Source organism: Otolemur garnettii, unplaced genomic scaffold (genome assembly GCF_000181295.1).
Source record: "Otolemur garnettii isolate 467f Iridium unplaced genomic scaffold, OtoGar3 scaffold00028, whole genome shotgun sequence".
In the NCBI taxonomy this organism is placed as follows: domain Eukaryota; kingdom Metazoa; phylum Chordata; class Mammalia; order Primates; family Galagidae; genus Otolemur; species Otolemur garnettii.
In genome coordinates this window covers 8,677,445-8,695,517 of record NW_003852423.1, presented here as the reverse complement: position 1 = coordinate 8,695,517, position 18,073 = coordinate 8,677,445, and the positions used below count along the sequence as shown (strand labels likewise).

Genomic DNA, 18,073 nt, shown 5'->3' with positions numbered 1-18,073 from the left:
GCCAAAAGCAGGGCGTCTGGTCACCTTACACATGGAGGCTCAGGGAGTGTAAGTGCTTTGCCTGTGGAAGTGGAGTAAGTGGTAGAGCTGGGAGAAAGGGCCTGAGAGGTGGGCTCAGCTGGGCCCCCATGAGCTGTACACTGCACATCCTCCCTGCTGGCTAACAAAGCATGAGTATGCCCTGTGTGTGGGTGGGGTGAGACCCAGTAAGGAGGGCCCCAGATCAAGACTCATCCCATCCACTGGCCGAACTTAGCCCTTTGACTCAGCCCCTGCCTGATGCTGGACAGACCCGGTGTGCCCTGGGCCAGTGCCTTCTCCTCCCAGCATTTACTGCCCTGGAGAACACTTGAGAGAAATGTAGCCCCAGATACAGCCACTGACAACACAGAGGGGAAAGGGTTCTTTAAACATTCTCCAAGAAAAGGCCCAAGGGAACATGTGCCCTCTAAAGATATTTGGAAATCACCTCATTCAGCTGCAAATCCTCTCACGTTAGAAAAAAAAAATAGAATAACTAATGCTATGGGTTAATCATTCACTAAAATACCTGTACAATCTGGATTTGGGGAAAATTTTTAGATCGGATATTTCAAAATGTTAATGTTTACCAAGGTGCATGCAGGTTTTCAATATATTATTAACAAATGGTTTCTTAGTCTTTGCTATATTAGTATATCGCATTAATACATTTTTAATTAGTAGTATCATGCTTTTTAATATATTAACATATTTTTCTTTTCTGTATTTCCATCTCTCTCTCACTCTAACCATGAGACAAGTGTCCTCACAAAGGCTCTGTATCATTAATATTTATTGAGAGCTTACTATATGTAAACTTTTTACTTGTATTATTTAATCCTCCCGATATTCTCATTTTTACTTAACCTCTATATGTTCCTGAGAAAACACACAGTGTGAGTAGCCTGCCTAGTGTCAAAGAGCAGGTGGGGAGAGAGCTGAGAGTCACAGCAGACAGTCTGACCCAGATCTTTACAATAAACCAGCTTCATGACCTCGGGAAGTTCCTTTCTAAACTCTTTGAGGCCTATTTTCTTCATCTGTGAATGAAATGAGGGAGGTGCTTCAGAAGATGTGTAAGATTCTCTTCTCGCTTGAACTTGTTCCTTTCCTTGTCCTCATATGCAAATGACCCTCCCCCAGGGCTTCTCAGGTGTGTCCACCCTCCCTCCCTGTCTGGGTTCTGGGTGCCGCTCAGGCTGCAGGACTGGGGAGGAGAGTTGAGCCTGGCTGAAACTAACAGTGCCCCTGAACTGTTTTGTCCTGTCCCAAACACTCAAGCCACACTCACCCCTGATCTACCTAAATAGCTCAACTACCTTAACAGTCAACCCGCACTCTGAAATGGCCCAGCAAAAGAAAGCAATAGATAAAAGATTGGAGACCTGGGAGGAAACTAGAGTTTAAATTGATATTCTCATTTCACTTCCCTCTTTCATCTCCTGAATTCACAGAATTTCTTCCCACTGTGAATTTCCTAACAAGCCTGGGCAGTGGTGTGCTGGTAAATGTTTAACGACAAACTCCAAGAAAACGAAACAAGCCCTAGTTTAAAGCACTTTCTGATTTGTCTAGTTTAAATATTCCCACCATGGCTGATCTGAAGTTACCAACACAAAGTCATTGAACACGGAGTTGGAAAGAGACGCTATCCAGTAGGAGCTGGAGCCACCACACCCCCAAGTCTGCTTCTTAGTACTATTTCCTCTATGTATGCCTTGTAGTCTAAAGTATTGTTCATTAATTCACTCCACAAACTATTTTTTTTTTTTGAGATAGAGTATCAATTTGTCACCCTAGGTAGTGGTAAAGTGCTATGGCATCAGAGCTCACAGCAACCTCAAACTCCTGGGATCAAGCAATCCCCTTGCCTCAACCTCCTGAGTAGCTGGACTACAGGTGTCCGCCACAAAGCTCAGCTATTTTTCAGAGATGGGATCTTGCTCTTGCTCAGGCTGGTCTCAAACTCCTGAGCTCAAGCAGTCCATCTGCCTCAGCCTCCCAGAGTACCAGAATTAAAGGCGTGAGCCATTGTGCCTGGCTCATTCCATGAACTTCTTTAAAATTATAAGAGCATTGTGAACAAGGTATTCATTGAAATAGTTGTTTATTACAAATCAAAAATCCTATTGAGTTTATTACAAAATATTATTTTTCCAGTACTTCTCCACCAGAGGTTCCTTGGGACAAGACAAGTAGATTGATGGTTTTTTACTTTCAAATAATTGACTTATCCAAATCAGATGGGACAATTTTCTTCTGTTGGATTAGCAATTCTTATTAACATCCTCAGCACTCAGAAAAGTGGCATCAGAATAGCCTCAATAGATATAAAGCCCAATCTGGTTTATTGTTGAAAGTCTTCAAAACCAATCAAAAAATAATCACCTCTAGGAAATGTTTTCTTAGACAGGTACCTTCTATAATTCTTTTGTTGTTGTTGTTGTTAAGGTTCTTTATTTTTATTTTTTTATTAAATTATAAACACATAGATCATATATACATTAATGCATTTATGGAGTATAATGTGTTGATTTCATATAGAATTAGGAGCGCTTACATCACACTGGTTAATATATATCTCATCTTGTTTACTTAATTATTATGTTAAGACATTTATACTCTATACTAATAGATCCAACATGTACCCCTGCCTTATGCACCATAGGTGTGATCCCACCATTCACTCTCCCTTGATCTAGCCTCCCCTCTTCCCTCTCAACCCTCCCTCCTCCCTCTTTTATCTTGGGCCATAGTTGTAATCTATTCTTCATATGAAAGTGTGAGTGATTGTAAATTGGTTTCATAATAGTACTGAGTACATTGGATATTTTTTCTTCCATTCTTGAGATACTTTACTAAGTAGGATATGTTCCAGCTCCATCCATGTAAACATAAAAGAGGTAAAATCTCCATCTTTTTTAAGGCTGCATAATATTCCATGATATACATAAACCACAATTTATTGATCTATTCATGGGTCGATGGGCACTTGGGCTTCTTCCATGACTTGGATATTATGAATTGAGCTGCAATGAACAATTTGGTTCAAATATCTTTGTTATAAAGTGATTTTTGGTCTTTCGGATATACACCTAGTAGAGGAATTGCAGGATCAAAGGGCAGGTCTACTTTTAGATACCTGAGTATTCTCCATAGTGCTTTCCAAAAGGGACATATTAGCTTGCACTCCCACTAGCAGTGCAGAAGTGTTCCCTTTTCTCCACATCCATGCCAACATCTGTAGTTTAATGCAATCCCTATCAAAGCACCACCATCATACTTTAAAGATCTGGAATAAATAGTACTTTGTTTTATATGGAACCAGAAAAAACCTCGAATAGCCAAGACATTACTCAGAAATAAAAACAAATCAGAAGAAATTACACTATCAGACTTCAAACTATACTATAAATCTATAGTGATCAAAACAGCATGGTATTGGTACAAAAATAGAGAGGTAGATGCATGGAACAGAATTGAGAACCAAGAGATTAACCCAGACAGTTATCATCATTTGATCTTTGATAAGCCCATCAAAAATATAAACTCGGGGAAAGATTCTCTATTTAACAAACAGTGCTGGGAGAATTGGCTGGCGACTTGTAGAAGACTGAAACTGGACCCACACCTTTCACCATTAACAGAAATTAACTCTCATTGGATAAAAGATTTAAACTTAAGACATGAAACTATAAAGATTCTTGGAGAGAGCACAGGAGAAACACTTGAAGAAATTGGCCTGGGAGAATACTTTATGAGGAAGACCCCTAGGGCAATTGAAGCAACACTAAAAATACATTACTGGAATCTGATTAAACTAAAAAGCTTCTGCACAGCCAAGAACACAGTTTAAGTAAAGCAAGCAGACAGCCCCCAGAATGGGAGAGGATATTTGCAGGTTATGCTTCTGACAAAGGTTTGATAACCAGAATCCACAGAGAACTCAAACTTATTAATAAGAAAAGAACAAGCAATCCCATTTCATTGTGGGCAAGGGACTTGAACAGAAGTTTCTCTGAAGATGATAGGCACATGGCCTACAGACCCATGAAAAAATGCTCATCATCTCTAATCATAAGAGAAATGCAAATCAAAACCACTTTGAGATATCAATCTAACTCCCATAAGAGTGGCTCACATAACAAATTCTTTTTCTCTACATTGTTATATTCAAGTTATATACAAGTGGGATGTGAAGAGTACAAGCTAGGAGTCCAACTGCCTAAATTCAAATCACAGTCCTTCAACTTATTCGCCCTGTGATCTTGGGCAAATTGCTTAACCTCTGGGTGCTTTGATTTTTTTCACTATAAAATAGGGATAATGATAATAATAGTAGCTATTGTGAAGCTTGAGTAACTATACAGGCAACACCCCAAACAACACATAGGAAGTTCTATAATAACTGTTATTAGCTGTTATCATTAAACACAATCAAGGGTTTCCTGAATGTTGTCTAAGTATCTCTCCAAGAAAGTATAGTCCTTGAGGGTTTTTTTGCAGTCTGCCCCCGCCCAGTGCCTAGAACATTATATAACTTTAATAAATTCTTGTTGAATAAACAAATGAAGTCATTAATTGATTAAATACAATTGATCAATGCGACTCCAAAACATCCTTGCCATAAATAAACCATTCGATCTGGCATCAGGATCTTAGGCACACTTGCATAAGGCCCTCTGAAAGAGGGTAGAGAAATCAAGAATAAGGACTTGGAGTAGCTTGTCAAAGCTGTTAACATAGATCTCGGTGCAAGAATATTTACTTTACATAAGCAAGAAAATGAAAACAACCTAAATGTTCGAGGAGAAGTTGAATACATTATGATGTAACTATTAGACATTTAGGTTTTCAGAAAGTATTTATTAATGTGAAGAAATGCCCTAATGGTATTAAGTGGAAAAAGCAGCATAAAAAATTGTGCAAACAGTATAATACCAATGTAAGTTTTTTAAAAATTTGTTTGTATGAAGAAAGACATACATATCAATTTTAAGAAATATACCTAAATCATTAATACCGATACTGATTGGTGGGATTGAGGGTAATTTTTTAAAGATTTTTCTTCTTAATATATTTCTATATTTTTCTTCTTTTCTTATCTCAAAATATTATGGGGGAACAAATGTTTTAGGTTACATGGATCATTATTGGTCATGGCTGAGCCAGGGTTATAAGCACGCCCATCACCCAGATAATGTTCCTCGTACCTGTTAGGTAGATTTTTTCACCCATCCCCTCTTCCCTCCTCCCCCAACTTGATTTCCACTGAATTGCACTTAAACATTATTGAATGTGTCACATATTTGCATGTCATCTTTACACAGGGGCCATACTAATCTTCTCCATATAGTTCCAATTTTAGTATAGGTGCTGCTGAAGCAAGCACTGTATTTTTCTAGTATTCTTAAAAATGATAAAAAGAAAAGAATTGCTTTCACATAAAATAAATCTAAACTATCAACATTGGAATTAATGTTGCAGGAATGAAATTATGTAACCCTATGTTCACTGACCTAACCACCTCTGCCAATCTGCTACACGAATCACCTACATACCCATCCAGTCTGGTATTCACCACCACCTATCCCCACTGCATTCCCAACCTCCAGGGTCTTCCCAATCTGACATGATGGTGTAATCTATGCCTTGCAAATATGATAACAACACCCAGCTATTTGGAGGTACCAATGATTACCTTAATTTTTCATATTCCTCTCAGATATCTAGCATTGGGTAAATACAGTCAACCTCACGTAGACATATTTCCAGCTATTAAAAACCAAGCACATTTGTGTTATCTCCTGCCCTTGAGGTACCTGATACAAGGAAGCATGATTGAGTACCTTACTGATAAGGCTAAATAAATATGTCTTTCAAAATAGGCTACAGGAAAACCCCAGACTAGAGGTGTGTGATATACATTAACATCTAGCTAAATTTGGACGAAAGGTGGGTCTCAATTTAGAGAACTGTGAATTCTAGGACATTTGTTTAAGAAAAGCCATTTTATTACTTTAAAATCCAAACGGCCTCAAAGAACAATATTGTCTAAATAGAGGCAGCAGGTATGTAATAGGCTCCTGCATTTAGGAATAGGTAAGAATTATTTATACCAAGCTTATCAGTCAAGTATGGTTTGGTCCCTCTGATGTATTTAAAAACAAATTATTCAAGATGATGAAAAAAGGATAATTTTTTGCAATCTTATTTTATTCGTTTTTTTTTAGGTGGAACCTAGAACATTTTTATTCTTAATTTGCTTACCTACACAATTCCTTAAGACAATCTTGGGCCAAAATCTATCTAAAGCATCATACATTTCAAACCTCTGAGCTCAATCAATACAGTTTTATGATACATATTGAAGGAGGGGGAGGAGAAAAAGAAAATATTAGACCTAAATACAGCTGGAGAAACACACAAGTTATTTCTGTCCCAGATCCTTTGCTATGGCTGGAGCAACCAACCAGTCCTATTTTCACACGAGGAACATCTCAGAACACTGGGCGCATCATACTATACAATCACCCAAAGTAAAAAGAAATAGGATTGCAGATTGGCAGTTCCTGAAATACTTTAGGGGATGAAAGGATTAAGATCAATGACTATTTTACCATGGACCAGAGTATTACCTCTGTTGGTGAGTTGATAATTTCAAGGAAATAACTCATTTACATAATATTTGTCAGTTACCCATTCACCTTTATGGTTTTGTTCTTCTCCACAGCACATGTCACTAATATACATTTTATTTTATCATTTTTTATTTTTTCTATCTCCCCCAGTTAGAATGTAAGCTCCATGAAGGAAAGGATTTTGCCTGTTTCATTTTGCTTTTGGTAGGTGCATTTAGGGCATACAGTACTTTGGAGGTAGACAAAAAGAATTTGCTGAATGAATCAAGTTTCCTGATAGCCAAGGGGCACTTGTCTATGGTAGAAGTCTTTGGCAAAGTACGAAAAACACCAGATTCAGAGTCCAAGGTATGTAGTGCTTCACTTGACTCAGAGTAGACATTTGATGACCATTTGGAGGTAGACACTGGGGGGATGAACAGATGGACCGGTGGGTGGACGGATTAGTGGACAATCTGTAAAGTGAGGATAATGACTCGTTAATAAAATAGTGTGAAAACAATGGTGACATCTTAGTTGCTCAGCAACACTTTTTTTCGTAGCTGATGGGGAGAAAGCAAAAATAGGTTGGTGAGTACCCTAGTAAAACAAGGCAAGAAATCATTTAATCTCCTGTGTAAATGAGAGAAGACAGGAATTCGGATGGAAGTATGTTTTTATTCTGTCTTATAGCACTGCCAAGTCCAGACAGGGTTTGATCAGAGAGGCAGGTGAGAGGCAGGGAAGTGGAGCAGGTAAACAGGCCCCCTGCCCCCAGTGAGCCAAGTATGAAATCCAGCCTTGGGATCACTTCAGCAGCCACCTCCAACTGAGAGGCATTCAACTCCAGGCAAGGTGACCAAAGCCCTAGGTAGTCACTCGGGTCTAGGGGATGTTAGCTCTGGTCATTAAATCTCTGGGGTAATCCAGCCCTGGCATTCTTGTTTTGAAGTCTGTTCCTCCTGCCACAGGAGCAGAATCCTCCCCCGAGAAGACTGTCTTTCCCCAGTCCTGGAGCTGTGGGCGACTTGCTTAGTTACAGCCATAGTCTCAGGAGTGCAACATCATCTATTTTGGGGAGGGCCCTGGGGATGGGCCAGGATGCCTCTGAGCAGACCCACTGCAGGTCCAGACAGCTCGGGTTGCTGACACTCTTGGAGATATTTCTGGTGCTGGAAAGCAGATACAGGAGACAAGTGAGCAAAGTTGGAGAGAGGACCCTGGTTCTACCGACTTTCTTGGTTGGCCACTCTGCTTCCTGGTGACTATGACCTAGAACAGGCTAGAGAGGAGGAGCAGAAGAAAGCCACGGGCGAAGGGAACATATGCCCTTTCAATAGTGGCAGGTGGGTTTTGGAAGATGTTAAAGGATCCGGGACACAACTGTTCCTGAAATATCCATTGGTAGCTAACTAGGATAACCTGGCTGAGAATAGTTTTTCCTGCTGTCACTGCCTCATGTCCTGGGATCCTAAAGTGACCCAAAGACATATCTAATGTTGTGACATACTTAAGAAAATCCCCTTGTCTGGGGACCACATCCCCTGCTGCCTTAAGTGATTTAAGAGATAAATTCTCTAAGAGACATTCAGGCTCCCATGGGCAATGACCATTGTTACTGCGAGTGTGGACTATTTTAAATCTCTGTTGCTGCATGGCCTGCAGGAGGCTAGACTATTCCAATCTTGAAAGTCAAACCGTCCTATGAAGAGCTGCCAGGAAACCCCAGCTAGGCCTTCCCCACAGAGCTCTGCTAACACACGCTCTCCTGTGTTAGGAGGTGACGTCCTCTGCTCTGTTCAGGAGAAGGATAAGCCTGCACAGATATCCTAAAATACAGAAAGGGAGTGAGCAGCACTGGGGTTGGCTACTTTCCCACCTGTAATAGACACAGAAACTACACCTCTTAATTTCCAGTGAATCCTGCTGAATTGTGGAAGATCAGCGGCTCCAAATACAGTTACTTTCCCCCTGTTTTTTGGTAGCTGCTGTTGCAAGGAGCAGTCGTGGAAATGGATGTGCCATCTTAATTTTCACAGGATCATCTCTGCCTTGAGTCTCTTAGGTATTACAGTCTTAGCTCCTGGATGCATGGCCAGCACTGTAGTAAACCAGACAAGGCCGGTGGAAGGAAACGAATTAAAGGAAAAGATCTGGAAACTCTTTTCAGATAAAGTATGAATGTGATTCCACACTTAGCCAAACCCATTGCTCTGGCAATACTACTGAAACTCAGAGCATGAAGAAGGGCTCCAGGGAAGGGGTGGCTGGGAGCAGAGTGCACACCCCCTCCTGTGAGAGGAGATAACAAGGCACTGGGCCCAACTGTAGGAGTTTCCCATTCCAGGGTCTCAGAGTGTGGGCAATCCCGTGGCCCCCTCTGTCTCCTCCCCCTACTGCTCACTCTGGGGTTCAGCAGAAGTAGTGTATGGGGGTCATCATGACGAGCTCAGCCAAGCTTCTCCCCAGCCTCCCACTCGGCCCACCCCACCAGGTCCCAGGCTAGCTAGGGGAAGGGATAGAGATCACTCGCCGCCTTACAGGATGGCCTAGAGGTAGAGGGGTGGAGAAGGGAGGAGCCCCAGAGAGGTAGGGACAATCTATGTATGGTGACATGAGCACGCTCATCCCAGCCCAAATGATTGAGGTGGCCACTGGCTCTGATCAGGCAAACTCAGCAAGGCAATGTTGGGCAAGAGAAGAGCCACCACTCCTCACCTAGAACAAGGCCTGGTAGAAACTAGGTGCTTAATAGGTGCTGAATACACATACTTCCTGAATTCCTCCTGTGTGACAATCTCTGTGTTGTATGCCAGTTACTTAACAATTATTATTTCACCTATGGTTCACAAGAACCTTGTGAGGTGAGCATCAACTCTTCCAGTGAGGAAACTGCAGCTCAGGGATGCTGAGCAAATTATACCAGGTCCCTCCACCTGGTACAACAGGAATTTAAACCTGTCCCCGACACCTGCCATCCTCAAGACTGAGCTCCTATACACAACAAGACCCTCTCTTCGGTCCCATGATTTTTCAGATAGGAACAGGAACCAGAACACAGAAAGGAAGAGGAACAGAAAGTGAGCTGGATTCTTGCGCCCGCAGCCCTGGCAGTGGCCAGTTAGAGCCGGGCCTGGGGCCCCAAGACCCAGAGGAGGCCTGTCATGGGCAGCCTAGTTCCTTGAGGTTCTACCAATCCGGGGACTCCTCTCCCTCCTCTCTGCCTCTTGGCCCCATCTTTCAGGAGAATAGAGCTGGGCAGGGTGGTCCATAGAGGTAAAATTCCAAATTATATTTCTTAGGCAGAGGATACTGTCATAGATAACCCTTTACCAACTCACGAGCTTGTTTATCCAGGACAGAAGCATCCAGCTGCCTTTAAAGCTGAGTCAGTAAGTCCTTTAGTCAGAGTGTGTGTGTGTATGTGTGTGTCCCTTCAGGATAGATTAGCTGAATCTATCTGAAATTATGCCAGCAAAGCTTTTAAACTATTTCTTTGTGGAACAAGTTGCCTCAGCACCATACCAGGTAACACCTTTGGGTGGGAATGTTGGACAAGGAGAAGACGCCACCTGTTCTGGTGCTTTTCCACTCTGAGACTCTAATAAATCAAGTTCCCCTTTAGTCTCCTGGGAAGTGCAGCTCATGATCCAGGCTGCTGGCCTTCCTGGGCTGGATATTCCCCCCACAAGAAGGGTACAGATCAGGAGGGCACTGGAAATAGGGCATTCCCAGAAGCGGTTCAGTTTATCAGTGTCATTCATCCAACCAGATGGCCTTCGTGAGAGTCCCATGAGAGGTATAGAAAGTATGAAAAAGCATAAAAGACCTGGTCTGCCATGTTCTGTCATCCCTAGAAAACTCAGGCACACCCAGTGAGCCACCCAGACAGGGATGGGTATCAAATAAACACCTCAGGCCCTGAGGACTAGAAGTGTTTAGAGGATGGCTGAGCCAGCCTTCCAAGGCCTCTGGAAAAGCTAGGGGAAGAGGTGGAGATCACCCACTGCCTTACCCATGGCCTAGAGGTAGAGGGGTGGAGAAGGGAGGAGCCCCGAGAGGTAGGGACAATCTGTATATGTGTGACATGAGCACGCGCATCCCAGCCCACATGACTGAGGTGGCCACTGGCGCTGATTAGGCAAACCCAGCAGGGCATCTCTTGAGCGTGCGGGTGTTCCTCTGTGCAGTCGTGACACCATGCACCCACCCACAGCAGCTGCCCAGGCTGCTGAGCTATGCCTTTTAAGCCAACTCTTTACTCAAGTTGTAAGCCAAACTTCTGACCAGCTTTAGGAAGAATTATAGTGGCATTTCTCATCCTTCACACAGCGTCTTTAGTAGTAAGCGTCTTTAATAATTTTGGCTTAAGTCCCATCACCAGGATTATTTCTTCTCCGTGTGTCTCAGATCTACCTTGGAGTTTCCTTTTTTATGACATTAGCCACTGCCTCACCCCAGGCATCCTCACCGGGGGGCAACCCACAGGTATATTACTATGGCCTCCCCCCATCCCTCCCAAGTTGGTCTTTTGATAACCTAATCACTAGAGAAGTTTTGAAAATGTGCACACCATTTGACTCATGAATTCCACTTCTCAGAATTTATTAGCTAACTTTTCTATGCATTCTTTTTGTTCATCCAATAGGTACCAGGAGCCTTGCTAGGTGCTGGGATATGGTACGGGGACTTGAGGCCCTGAGTGGAACTTAAATTCTAGATCATTTGTTTGGTTTTTCCCTAAATTCAGATTTTTTTTTCTTTTCTTTCTTTCTTTTTTTTTTTACTCTTGGGTAAGACATGTCTGTAATACTCACAGAGTGAATATACAATCGCTGTGTCGTCCTCTAAAATAAAACCCCTGACTATGCTGCAGGCACAAAATGACAGTTGTAGAGAGAATAACCAAAAAACTGTCTCAGGCCAGAGGTTTTCAAACAGTGCTCCACACCTGGAACCTCAGGGGTGGGGCGCAGGCGCCCACAGACAGCAGGGGACAATTTGTCCAAACATCACAGGAAGGACCCCTGTGTTCCCAGCACCCACACTCAACTCTGGTCAACCAAGCAGTCCTTTGTCACATGCTCCGTGCTACTTTGAGGATTCCTAGTAAGATTTATTTGAACAGAATGTTCTATGATTTTAAAAGTTTGAAAACTACTATTTCAAGTTTCTCGAAGTGCTTCTCTAGTCAGTCTGGAAATCTTCCAAACTGGAAGATTTCTTGTTTCTCCCAAATTCTCTCTAAATCCTTTAGCTTCTTAGGTTTAATTAACGAGCTTTAATAATACCTAAGCACGTTGGGTTATATAACAAAGGGACAGTAACAACAGGGATGTGATAAGTAACAAAATCCCACCAGTGGTGCGGACACACTGTCCTCAAACCATTTTGCCCAGCATGTAACAGGAGGAAGAGACTAGCTTCCTTAGGAACAAGAAAATGTGAGCAGGTCTAACAAGTTGATATGAACTCTAGACAGTGTCACTGGTATTTTATTTAATATTGTCAAGTTTCCACAATGTGTTGGTTAACGATCTCTTTTCTCTAATTCTTGAATGAACAGATTTTATGTCCAAAATTTGATCATTCACATACCACCACTGTGAATGGTATCATGTCGGCAAGCCACTTGTACCACTAAATATTTTATTGAAATAGATTTATTTTGTATTTAAATAAATGTATTTAAAATAAAACTTTATATCCCTACCTATAAATAGAAGACCAGAGGTCTCTCTCTCACCTCTTCTCCCTCCAGAGAGGGACTCACTTCCAAGTCTCTTTGAAAGTACTCTAAATTTCCTATTTTTTCTTCCTAAATAAGATCTCTCTTTGTCATCCTGAAAAAAAAAAAAAAAAAAAAGACCAGAAAGACTTGCCATCATAGGAGGTAATTGTAACAAATTCATAACGATGAAACTAATACACATTTTGAGACATCGTTTTCACTATCACAGCAGTCAGCTGAGAAGTTACAAACCTTGTATAGTTTCTGTTTCCTCCCCTCCCCACCAGGGGATCCCTGCTACCCACACACCCACCCACACCCCTTAAAGCACTGCCTTTGCACTAAGCTAGCTGGCAGCTAAAAAGTAGTAAGGTGTTAATCTCCTATTTTTGCGTGCTGACAAGAGTCTATTAATTTTTCAAACTCAGATATCAGATTTTTATGGGAATTTTAGACATGATGCACAAGAATTATATCATTAAATTCAAATCACGTCCAACAGGTGATTGACTAACTACCTCCTTCCTACCCATAAACTGTGCCTCGTGCCTCTCCACAGGCTAGGAGTTAGGTTTGCCCAAGAATGTCTCAAAGGTTTTAGGATTTAACAGATACAGTCTTTTCAGGTTGTGATGACATTCAAGGAAAGAAGTACGGACCAGCCACCTCATCAGCTCACATCTTATTTAATCACACCCATAGCTACATTCTCCCTCTACCCACACAGGAAAGAGGGAGGGGAAGCTGGCCAGGGAGTGTGACTATTGAATTTATAATACATCAGTAATGCTGATGATCAGCGGCCATCCTTGCCTTGTTCTTCTTCTCACATTCCACCAGTCTTTTCCTCCCTTGGGTCTCACTAGGAAACCTTTCTCCCAGGGGTCTTTGGAAGAGTTGTCACGGATTGGGTTACCTGAGAAGCAGACTCAGAGATGAGATTGTGTGTAGGTGGCTATTGAAGAGTGGCCCCAGGAGCCACGCCTGCAAGTGAATGCGGGCAGCAGGCTGGGCTGCAGGTGGAACTGAGCTGAGGTCCCAGCAGAGCAAACCTTAAGCAAAGCCTCCCTCTTTGGCTAAAGGCAAAGGGATTCAATTGTAAGCCACCACCAGGCAGTGCCCATGGTATCTGGGGCAGTGTACCTTGGTTCTGAAAGAGAATCTGGGCAGAGCCCCACAACCACCACCTCATGAATAAACCCACTAGTGCCTGGCTCTCCAGACCCTTACAAGAGGGGGCAACAGGGGTAAGCCATAGGGCCTGATTGCCAGGCAGCTCCTTGCAGTGACAAATGTTGAATCAGCAGGCCTGCTGGCTGCAGGAGGAGATGAGAGGCAGGTAGTGTGCGTACATATGGGGGACGCAGAACACCCCCATGGACCTTGATATTCTGGGGCACACTTCTGCATCCATCCCTCCTCCTCTGGAAAAGTCCTGGGCAGGAAACAAATGTGAGCTGGATGCCTGTTGGGCTATCCATCTTGAGACAGAGCATTCAATGTCAAAGTTATTTGACCAAAGCCAAGTTACAAATCTTGAGGGAAGCTGGCTTTCCAGAGAGACAAGGACTTTCGAAGGCATGAACTGGGGTGAACCCTATAAGCAAAATTTCAGGAGTCTTGGGTTGCCAGCAGTTAGCCAAGCATTTTCTCTCCTTAGGACTGGGGAAACTTCACATGGCATTGGAACTTCCAGTGCAAAGCCTGAGAAGCGACCCCGAGAGGGGCAAGTGGCTCACACTGCTGACGTCCTCCCTGGACTATCTCTTCTCCCAAAGCCAGACCACACAGGTGAATGAGAAAGTCACGGTCAGGGCTGGCTTATCTTCATTCCCTTTGCTCTTCTTGGGAAACACAGTGGAAGCTGGAGCATTCTCCTTCCACATCCCCCCCTTCTGTGGGTCTGAGTCAGGCAGAGAGAAGACCACCATCGTTGTGTAGTGCTGCTGGGGTCAGAGTGACAGGTGTTACATGGTTACCATTTGTGGTGCCCTGACAATGTGCCAGGCTAGGTCTGCCTGTACCCTCTTGTTTAATCCTTATAAGCTCCCTCTGAAGTAGGTCAAATTGTTCTCTTTTTGCCTAAAGAAACCAAAGATCAAAAGAAATCAAGTAATTTGTCACATTCTCGCAGACTCACAGCTACCTAGGAAAAGACAAAGCGAGAACTTGAACCCAGACCTGCTGAGCTCCAGCCTATTTCTGCTGTTGGCTAAGAAGCCTTAGTTCTCCCGTGGCCATGGTGCCACCCTACAACTGTCCTTTCCCATAAACAGGATATTTTGTAGCGACTCTCCATGTGCCCAGAATCCTGTCCATCTGCTTGCCCCACTCAGATCTGCTGGTGGCAGAGGCCCGGTGTCTCCCAGGATAGGGTCTCTCTGCATTTTGCCCAGTCACCCTCTGCGATGCCCTCAGCACACTAAGAAGCCCGACAAATGTCACTGACTGACTGGCTGATGTACAAGTGAGGCTAAAAGATAAATCAGCCAAGAAGAGAGCTGGCCCGTATTTCCCCAAACTGGCGATGTGTCATTCATTCCCAATGAGATTCTTGGATACCCCCTGTTTGGTTCCCTGGGCCCAAACCTCCTTTACTTGCTCTGGGAATCTGGATTATCATTTGCTCATATTATGCTGATCATTTATTTTCAGAGAAATTTTTTTGGACTCAGGGAGAAAATTCCATGATAATTAAGCCTGAGACAGTAATTAATGTCTACCATGGGTGAGGCTTTTCCTCCTGGCGGAGGCACGCCAGCCGGCGTAGCCCCGGGTGCGAGTGGTCATACCTGTTTATGTCTACCTTGTCCTTCTTCATATTTCACAGATGATCGGCTACGGCTCTGCATCTCTTCATGTTAATTCTATTTGAAATACTCCCCACCAACATCTTAGGGCTCTGCCATCTAATAAGTGCAGCCAATTTATTGATAGTAAATCTAGGACAAGACAGACTCACATTGATGTGGGCCACAGGGCATTTAAATTAAACAGGAACTCTCCAGCCATCTGTGTTTTAACTTTTTTATGCCTTGATAATAAGCCCTGTTTAGAATAATTTGCTGTGGAGACTGGGACTTTGTGACTGACAGAGAAAGGCCGGGTATAAACAACCCACGCAGGCCCCTGAATTTGCGAGAATGTCAGGCGAATTTAGACTCATCATAAAAGAATTCTCAGTGACTGTATTTCAATATGACATTTTTATGGTTTTTTATTTTCTAGCCCATTGCAGCCCCAGAGCCCTGGCATGATTTATATAGCCTGGCAGTGCATAATCTTTTGTATAAGATATACAGGCCTCCGGAGGTTTAATTTCTTTCCTCACCGCCACTGACAGCATTTGTGCTTCCCTTCTCTTCTATTTTCATTTCTAATGAGATATTGGACTTTGCTCAGTGAGAGGTGATATTTCCACATTTGCAGCCTGACAGGCTAAATCACCAGATCTCAGTGGTGAGGATACAAACCCATTTAAACTGTGTCAAAATATTCATGGAGCCCCATTGATTTGGGCAACGGTTATTAGGAAGCTATTTGGAAAGTTCAGGTTTAATTTTTGGAGCTTTCTGCTGCAAAATCACTCAGTTACATCACAGAGAAAATGGTATCAAAAGGATAAAGAAGAGTGGGGGGTGTGGTGCGTCACATTTAATTTCGTGGAGATTATTTTTAGTTTATAGATGACCTTTGTTAAAAATAATAATAAATAAAAACCCAGAAAGACGCATCGTACACGTTCGGCATGAAGCAAAATAAATTCTTCCTATTGTATATAAATGAATAATATGTCAAGCTACTGAAATGTTTTCTTTAAAAAGCAACAGTGAAAGCAACTGACATAGGAGATTAATGCTTTGCATTGCTACACTGACTTTTCCCTCTGCCTTTGATCTTAAATCTAGCTGAAACTATTGCGACAGGAGTTTAGCTTCTAAGTGGGATGGGTTCAAATAGCCCTGGTTCCCTTAGTATTCAGAAGTGTCACAGAGAAAAATTCCTATGAACAAAAGAGGCAGATGTGGCTGCCCTTATGAAGGGCTGTCAGGACAGAAATACAGCAAATGGTCACCTGAGGGAATTTGGGAATTCCCAACAAAACTCAGCAAATCCACACGGCTGAAGGGACCCTCGAGATGAAGCCATTGGAACAAAGTGTTGGGATATCCTTGGACACCACAAAAGATCAAAGTCCTTTAATGGGACCACGTCCATTTGACCTTTAGAGGGTAAGGTCATTTGCAATAGTTGCTTGATTTATGACTTGGGACTTTATATCAAGTTTATATTTACTGGGGCTAGGGTTCCCAAGTTCACAAGGACCTCATTAAATGGCACATGCAACATACATACACACACGGGGAAATCACTTTGGCAATTTGCAGGCAATAAAATGTTTTCGGTACCACTTTACAATAAGTGGACATTAATGAATGTTAAATTACAGTGGGATTCCTATGGAACCGCATATTACATTCACATTAATACCAAATGAGTTCATTGTGAGACACATTATTGCAGCAAATATCACAGGAATTAATGAGGAATTAGGAAATGCCACTGCAATTAGACCCGCGTGGGGAGAAGCAGCCATCCATTCAGATGGCGAGCTACTCACACACCACCACTTTGTGGTCTGGCTTGAGTGAACACTTTGGTGCCAGGAGGCTTGCAGAATCCTCTGGGAACCACGATACTGCTATGCTAATACACTTGAGAACTTTTTGTAACCCAAGATCCGTAAAGTCCCCAAGGGCTATGGCTGTGTGAGTTCTCTAATGAGAGGGCACCCCTGGATATGGGAAATGTACTTAAATACAGTGAGAAATTCAGGGCAGACATAAATTAGAAATTCTTGGAAGTAAAATCAGTTAAACAGTGGAAGAAGCCACTTGAGGAGTCTCCCTCTCTTGAGTGCCTTAAGGATGAGCTTGGCATGCAACAATCTTCCTTAGGACCCCTGCTTCCTTCAAGGCCTGAGGACTCGACCTCCAAGGAAGACGCCAGGATAATTCCCAGCACAGCAGCCATTAAGCTGTCTCCAGAGCAGCCAAGTCCTGTAACAAAGTCAGAAAAGTTCCCAAGTGCCAATGACTCAAGCAGCTTAAAAAGAACCCCAAAAGCCCCATATTCTCTTAGGGCAGCTTGCATATATATACAGTAAAATATAATCCAAAACATTAGCCACAGCCAGGAGACTAGGAGCCGGGAGAAAAGAAAGCCTTATATTATTGCCACACCTCATTCGGTTGGGGGGGCAGCCCGGAGGCCACAGCCAGCACCAGCCCTCCTGGGTGGGCCTCCTATCTCCTCTGGAGATGTGTCTGGTTATTTACCTTCTTGAAGACTCAATTTTCTGAAATGTAAAGTGAGACTGGTAATATGGCTTCATGAGGCTGGTCGTGAGGATTAAATAAGATACTGTGTGTATAGGCTGCAGCACGGTCATAGGCACCTAACAAGGACATGAGCCAGTTACATAACGAGTATCATCTCCCCTCCACCTCCTCACCTCTCGCCTCTCCTGCCCCATTCGAGCTGCAGTCTCCACCATGCTCCAGCACACTCATTCACTTACCAAACACAAGGTGACTTCCAAAGACCCTGCCATAAATAGAAAAGGTGGCTGAAGGATGGACAGCCAGGTCAGCTACCACCCCCAATGTGAACACTTAGGGAGCTTCTTCCAAATAAAGCA

General features: G+C 43.0%; 1 non-coding gene across 1 annotated transcript; it reads right to left on the bottom strand.

Annotated features, from left to right (window-relative positions):
• Positions 1 to 5,306: 5,306 nt before the first annotated feature.
• Positions 5,307 to 5,413, bottom strand: LOC111724903. Its single transcript, XR_002773115.1, has one exon. It is a non-coding gene; the product is annotated as a U6 spliceosomal RNA (small nuclear RNA).
• Between the last annotated feature and the right edge of the window lie 12,660 nt (positions 5,414 to 18,073).